Here is a 7414-nt window from a genome sequence, read left to right on the forward strand (position 1 = left end):
AGAGGGCATCAGATCTCATTACAGATGGTTGTGAGCCACCATGTGGTTGCTGGGAATTGAACTCAGGACCTCTGGAAGAGCAGTCAGTGCTCTTAACCTCCGAGCCATCTCTCCAGCTCCCAAATACCGTTTTTTCTTGTCCTTACAGCTTTTATTTGCAAGTGATGGAGCTGGAATACAGAGAGGTGAACACAATCTAAAGGTCACAGTGATAGCAAACGGTAGAACCATACTTGGTTGTGTAATGACAGTCCATGCTCCATGTTCCTATCTAATACCTCTTCAGCCACCTCTCCCATCCCTGATCGCTACCTCTGGCTCACCTGCCTTCATCTGCCTGGTGTACTCCCTCAGCATCTCTTTAAAAACTCTTGAATCTATTTGACATTTACTGCAGTTGCCAGGAACCGTGTTGTAAAACTAGGGATCGGATGCCACCCTCCGACTCTGGGGGCAGGCTGATCGGGTAGCTCGGTTGATAGAGAGCTTGCTTAGCACATACAAAGCTCTAGAACCCATTTCCAGCACTGAATCCCAGCCCTGGAGAAGGGGAGGCAAGAGAATAGGAGGTCCAAAGTTGTCCTCAATTATATAGCAAGTTCAAGGCCAGCCTGGGCTACAAGACACCCTGCCTCAGGTATTGGGGTGGGGGTTGGGGAAGGGTCAGGAAAAAAAAAACAACCAAAAACAACCAATCAAAGCTTTGGGAACATAAAGTCCAGTGGGGTTATCTTTCCATCTCGCTCACAGGCTAATCTGACCGTTCTCCCTCCCCAACATAACTGTCTGGCGTAAATAGATGCTCCGTGATTGCGAATAGGGATGAAGTCAAGGGGAACCCTGGAAACCACTGTGGGCCTGCATTCTGCAGATGCAGGGGCAGTGAGAAGGGGCGGGTGCTGTCTGTTTTCAAGGGGTTTCCTTCCTCAATACTTCCTTATCTTCTCCCCTCTCATCCTGTGCCGCACACAGATGGCACTCGCAAGGCTTAGCCATATTATGTGAGGTTGGAAGAAGTTGTTAACTTTTGGCCTTTGGTGGGACTGCAGAAAAGAGGCATCTTGGAGGTTGACCCCAACACTAGAGGAGTTCAGGCTTGATGCCAGCCCTCTCCTGGGTCCCTGGACAACTACCTTGGCTATGGCTAAGCAACCATGGGGAAAGGTTAAGAGGAGCACCCAGCCGCCCCACCCCCACCCCAATCTGGACTCTACCTCCTGCCTCTGGAAAGTCCTCTAACTCTTTCCCTGGGCTCCTTCCCCCAGAGGTGGTTCCAGTTCAGTTACTCATCTCCTCTCCCGCCCATTCCTGGGGTGGGGGTAGAGGCAGGGAGCTGGAATGTGATGGGCTCTAAGCCAACCCTTCCTAGGACTAACAGGTCAGAGGCAGCCACTGAGGGGGGGGGGCACTCTGCACAGTGATGCGATGCGAGAGCTCAAGAAGCTGGTCCCTGCTTTTCTTGATTGGGGAAGTGGGCAAACAGGGTTTACAGGCAGGTCTGGAGACTAGCAGGGAGTTTGCTGGGACATGAGTGGGGACACGGCTGGTGCTGAAGATCCTGGCGGGTGACTGAAGAGACCTGAGGCGGTGACCAAAGGGTGGAGAGATAGTGGGCAAGGACAGACACATAGAAGATGAAAGGCTAAGTCTGGAGGCACGTCAGGTACTCACTCAGAAAACTTCATGTTACATGTGCATGCAGAAGCTAGCTGCTGATTCCTAGTCTCTGTTTCTGCTTCCACGGAGGAGGGGAGAGGGAGAAGAGAAAGGAACACACACACACACACACACACACACACACACACTTAGGCAGAAGAGAGAGAGAGAGAGAGGTACTAGAGACATCGTATTTGACCTTGAGAGCTCAGAAATGGCTACTCCTGTTGTGGCTACTTTCCCTTAGACTCGGTTCCCCCCCCCCTCCTTCCAGTACCTTCTACCTTCCTCCGTTAACCCTGCCCCTACTCCCCCCACAGCTGGCCACCTGCAGACCGCCCCCTCCCCCGCTCCCCGGCTGCTCTTCCACTGTTCCCAGTCTTCCTTAACCAGTGGCTCAGTGTTCCTGTCCTCCCCCCGCCCCCCAGCCCCCCAGGCTGTGCCTTTGGCCTCTGTCCACGCCTCCCTGTCCCCTGGTTTTGAAAGCTGGCAGTGGGGGTGGCTGCAGGAGCCCTGGAGAAGTCCTGTTAGGTAGGCCTCAGGAGACATCCGGTCTGCCCGCTGGCTTGTCCAGCTGTCTCCAGAGTATTCTCTGAGGTAGAGGAAGGAGGAATAGGGCAATGAGGGCGCGCTGGCATACGGGCCAGGAATAGAATCTCTTTCCAGCCTCGGAGTGGTCTCAATCCTGCCCCCAAGTCCCCCTCAGGAAATGCTGGGGCCAGGGAGGAAGCTGCACAGTCCAAGACTTCCTGGCACCAGACTACTGCCCGTTTCCTCCCTTCAGAGAGGCTCTGGTCAGAGAGACCAGAGGAGGTGCAAAGATGGAAGCCAGAGAAGGAAGCCAGCAGACAAAGGGAAGTCTATAATTCCACAGAGAGGCCTTCACAGATGAAGTTGCCTGGGCATGGCCAGTAGACTCAGCTATTTGGACTTCCCACCTTGGGACTGCAGGGAGTGCTCCTCCTCCTCCTCCCCCCCCCTCCTCCTCCTTGTCCTCCTCAGGTTTCTTTACCTTCAGGGGAAGGGGCAGGTCAGCCATATGCTCCCTATAGACACACTGCAGCAGAGTTGGAAATTCCAGCTGACTGCCCGGACCCAGACTCTCTCAGCTTTCACAGAACTGCCCTAACAGGCTCTAACAGGCCTGCAAGTGTCCTACCTGCGCCAGGCTCCTCCAGAGCCCTGTGCTCCCTGTCCTGTGCCTGGCACTCACCATACTGCACACTATCTATCCCAAGAGTCCTCTGGGGAGGACATCAGGAGTCATAGAGCAGGAACTGGCTTATGGAGTCGCTGTCACCCTCTTACCCACTGCAGTGACTCTCTTCATTCAGGCCGTGTTCCTCCCATGCTCATAGCAGCCTGCGGGAGCAGGGTTGCCCTGAGATGGTAGTGGTCAGGGAGGTCCCCCTTCCTACCTCCCCCAATGGGTGTAGCTTTCTGTATCTTCCCACCCACTTCATGGCATAGCTCTGCTTCTATTGCCCCTGTCCCCGTCCCATTGCCGGCTCATCCTTTCCTCCTTCAGAAGGGGCTATCCAGCATGGCCGCTCGGACCTCCCTTGGGTGCTATGCTTGGGACCTTGTTCTGGAAAAAGCAAGGACAGACGGATGTACAGACAGATGTCTAGTCCTTCACTCACCGCTGGTCTTGTGAGCAGGAATCAGCCTGCTCTGCAGGAAGCTCCCAGGTGAATTACTCATGTAATGAACCCATCCCAAATTCCAGGCTGAGTGTGAATCTTCATCACTCCACGTGCCAGGCGTTGGTGGCTGCCCCTCCACCTCACAGCTGCAGCCTGATTCTTCCTCCACCTGCTTCAGCCTCCCGGGACTCACCCAAGTGAATCAGCCCCTTACCCAAGTGAATCAGCCCCGCGTAAGCCCCAGGCCGCAGTCCACGCTGAGGTCAACACAGGCTTTACCTGCCCTCTGCTTCCCAGACATCAACATTCTCCACACCCAAGGAGAGAGGAAGGAGATTGGAATTGGTCCTGTGGCTGGAGCCCCACACTACATGTCCTAGGCGGCTACAGTGATAGTAACATCATCCGCTTCCTCCCAGGGCTCTTTAGCTTGCATCCAAAGGCCTGTGACTTCTGCCTGGCATCTCTTCCTTCCCTCAACATCCTGCCTGTGAAAGAGTCCCTAGGCCAGTGTTTCTCAACTTGTGGGCCATGACCCTTCTCAACTTGTGTGTGTGGGGGGGTTCTCCCAAGACCATCAGAAATCACAGATATTACTGTTCATAACAGTAGCAAAATTACAGTTGTGAAGTAGCAACAAAATTAATTTTATGGTTGAGGGTCAGCACAGAATGAAAACTGTATCAAAGGGTCACAGCATTAGGAAGGCTGAAAACCACACTGCTTGAGGCTCTCAGGCAAGCAGAGAAGTGGGAGTTCATTATGAAGGTAGATTGCAAGCAGGTCTCCTTCAGCCCTAAGAGCCTGTTCTAGCGGTCAAAGGGTCTGAGAGCATCATCCTAGGGCCTTGAATCTGGATCCTTCCTGAAGCCTCAAAACAGGGGTGCCCAGTGATCGGAGCCCTCCCTGTGGCCAGACACCTGCAGTCCCTCTTTCTGAAGCTGTCTGGAGGAAGATGGAGCTGCAGACATGAAGAGAGGAAAGCCAGGTTCCCCTCTCCTGCGTCAGGCAGAGAATCGGGCTGCCACAACCAAAGGCTTCTTCAGTTTTGAGAGTCTCAGGATTGGGGGAGGACAGGGTGATGAGGTAAGATCTGGGCAGAAGAACCTAAGAACCCATAAGCTAAATTTACGTCTGCAAAGCTCTAGTGAACCTGCATAGCTGAGTGTGCGAAGGTGCAAGACTGGGGAAGGTCGCCCCCTAGAGCCAGGACGGAATACTTCTGTGCGGACAGCTAGCCTTTCTATCCCTCAGGTACTGCTAAGTTCCTGCCTGGGCCCCTGGGAAAACAGGAGGATTAGCCATTACTGATTGCTCTAGACCTGTGGTTCTCAGCCTTCCTAACGCTGTGACCTTTAACACAGTTCCTCGATCTGTGCTGACTCCCAATCTTAAAATTACTTTTGTTGCTACTGCATAACTCTAATTTTGCTGCTGTTGTGAATCATATTGTAAACACCTGTGTTTTCCGATGGCCTTAGGCAACCCCTGTGAAAAGGTCACTCAACCACTGTTCCAAATCGTGGGCTTTTACTTGTATGTAACACAGGACAAGTCGGCCACCAAGATGGCTTATGGTTAAAGATGCTTGCTGCCAAGCCTGACGACCAAGGTCCAATCCCTGAGACCCACGTGGTGGAAAGAGAACACCGATCCTGTTCTCTGATCTCCACACTAATGCCTTGGTCAGTGGCCACTGCACTCAGATGTGATGGTTGAACCTTATAGAAAGAACTCGAGAGAGTAGGAAGTGCATGGGGGGTGTCCTGTTTTAGAAAGAGGGTCATAAAGATCGTAAATGGGCTTTTTGAAGAAGGAACATGGGAGCTGAGACTTGAATGTGTTACTCCCAAAGATGGGAGGGGAAAGGTCACCAAACCGTCATGGCCGGATCAATTAGAGCAAGCAATTAATGAAGACTACGTGGGCTGCCTCACCCTAAGGCAAGGTTTGCAAGGTCAGTATTCGGTGTGAGGAAGACAAGACTTAAAGCTCAGGGGTAGGGGTCTTCCTGATGCTGGATTTGGCAGGCAAAATGGGCAGGATTCCAGGACCAGAATCATAAGGGTAACAAGTTAGTCCCCCCTGAAACAGAGACATAACAAGGTAGTCAGAACGACAGGTAGGCAAAACAAGGTAGTCACAGGTGGTCATATAACCTTTTGGGGGAAAAAAAAAAAGGTAGGATTGTGGAAAAATCCGCTGGGTTGGCCCCGTGCTTCCCTTTTCCGGTCGCGGTGCTGCACGGTGAGGCTCTCGTGCTTGTGCTCGGAGCTATGCCGTCCAAGGGTCTGCTGCAGTCCGTGCAGGTCTTCGGATGCAAGAAAACAGCCACGGCTGTGGCCCACTGCAAACGGGGAAATGGGCTCATCAAGGTGAACGGACGTCCCCTGGAGATGATCGAGCCACGCACGCTGCAGTACAAGTTACTGGAGCCTGTTTTGCTTCTGGGCCAGGAGCGATTTGCTGGTGTGGATATCCGGGTCCGTATGAAGGGTGGTGGACATGTGGCCCAAATTTATGCCATCCGACAGTCCATCTCAAAGGCCCTGGTAGCTTATTACCAAAAATATGTGGATGAAGCCTCTAAGAAGGAGAATCAAAGATGTCCTCATCCAATACGATCGCATCCTGCTTGTAGCTGACCCCCGTCGCTACGAATCCAAAAAGTTGGGAGGTCCTGGTGCCCGTGCCCGATACCAGAAATCCTACCGATAAGCCCATCTCAAGGATCAGGGTTTACCTTTGTAATAAACATCCTAGGATTTAAAAAAAAAAAAAAGGTAGGATTGTAAGATGGTTATAAACAGCTTCTTAAAGCAAGGACGTGATTGCCCTTCCTAGGACAGGTAATACAGAACCATCCATGGTTAAGATTACATGTAGGGCATAGCCAATCTCTGAGAGACAGGGGTTTAATCATCAACAGGAGTGAACCTAGTCTTTATTATAAGAGGGCTTTTAACCCTAAAATGGAGGCAGGCTGGTTCTTCAGAATGGCAGATCACTCTTAGAAACATTCAAAGAGCTTTCTGGAGGGACAGCACAAAGGCTCAGGGCTAGAACGAATGTGCTACATTTAAGAAACCTACCAGCAGGCTGGAGAGATGGCTCAGCAGTTGAGAGCACTGCCTGCTCTTCCGAAGGTCCTGAGTTCAATTCCCAGCAACCACATGGTGGCTCACAGCCACCTGTAATGAGATCTGACGCCCTCTTCTGGTGTGTCTGAAGATAGCTACAGTGTATTTACATAGAATAATAAATAAATCTTTGGGTCACACTGAGTGGGGCCAGAGCAAGCAGGAGTCCCGAGTTCAGTTCTCAGCAACCACATGATGGCTTACAACCATCTGTATAGCTACAGTGTATAAATAAATAAATCGAAAGAAAGAAAGAAAGAAAGAAAGAACTACCAGCAAGTGAGGCCAGTAGGAGCTGGCAAAGTGTTAGTTGGTTTACTCATAAGCTATGGGAAGCCATGCGAGGATTGGAGTGGAAAATACAATGCTGTGACGCCAGGCAGGAATAGGATTCAAAGGAAAAGGAGCAAACTGAGGCCAGCTAGGAGGCTGTGGCAGGGGTCACGATGGTGAGTGGCACTGGGATGTAGACAGGGGACGGGGGAGACTCAACTAGGTCTGCTAGGCCTTGCATGAGGGGAAGGGGAGACTCACAAGAAACTCCTAGATTTAGTTGTGTAGCCTCAGTCCACAAGGATGCGCCCCCAGGGAACATCAGAGGTTCCTCTGTGGAGAATTAAGGAGTAGAGAGAAGGAAGCCCTCGCAGGGCTTAACTCAGGTTTCTGGAAGATAGCTTAGTGGATGTAGCCTTAGCACCGTGGAGGAAGAGAAATGTCCGGAATGTGTCTTTGGGGGAGAGGGAGGAAGGAATTTCTTAGGAGGCAGGATGTCTGCCAAAGGGAGTTACCAACATTGGTGGGAAAGTTCAACAGTGACTTCAGAGACTGGCGGTCAAGACAAGTGTCCTTCAGATGGCCTGAAGAGGAATGACAGAGTGGCTGAGGATAAAGGCAACCCCTAAGCCCAGTGGTGTAACCCCATAAATATGCAGGGCACACTCACTGTTAGGATCCAGTGAAGACCTGGGGAGA

General features: G+C 51.9%; 1 pseudogene; it reads left to right on the forward strand.

Moving 5' to 3' along the window:
• Positions 1-5562: 5562 nt before the first annotated feature.
• Positions 5563-6020, forward strand: LOC110310678 (annotated as a pseudogene).
• The last annotated feature ends 1394 nt before the right edge of the window (positions 6021-7414 follow it).

This window comes from Mus caroli, chromosome 15 (assembly GCF_900094665.2).
Source record: "Mus caroli chromosome 15, CAROLI_EIJ_v1.1, whole genome shotgun sequence".
NCBI lineage: Eukaryota > Metazoa > Chordata > Mammalia > Rodentia > Muridae > Mus > Mus caroli.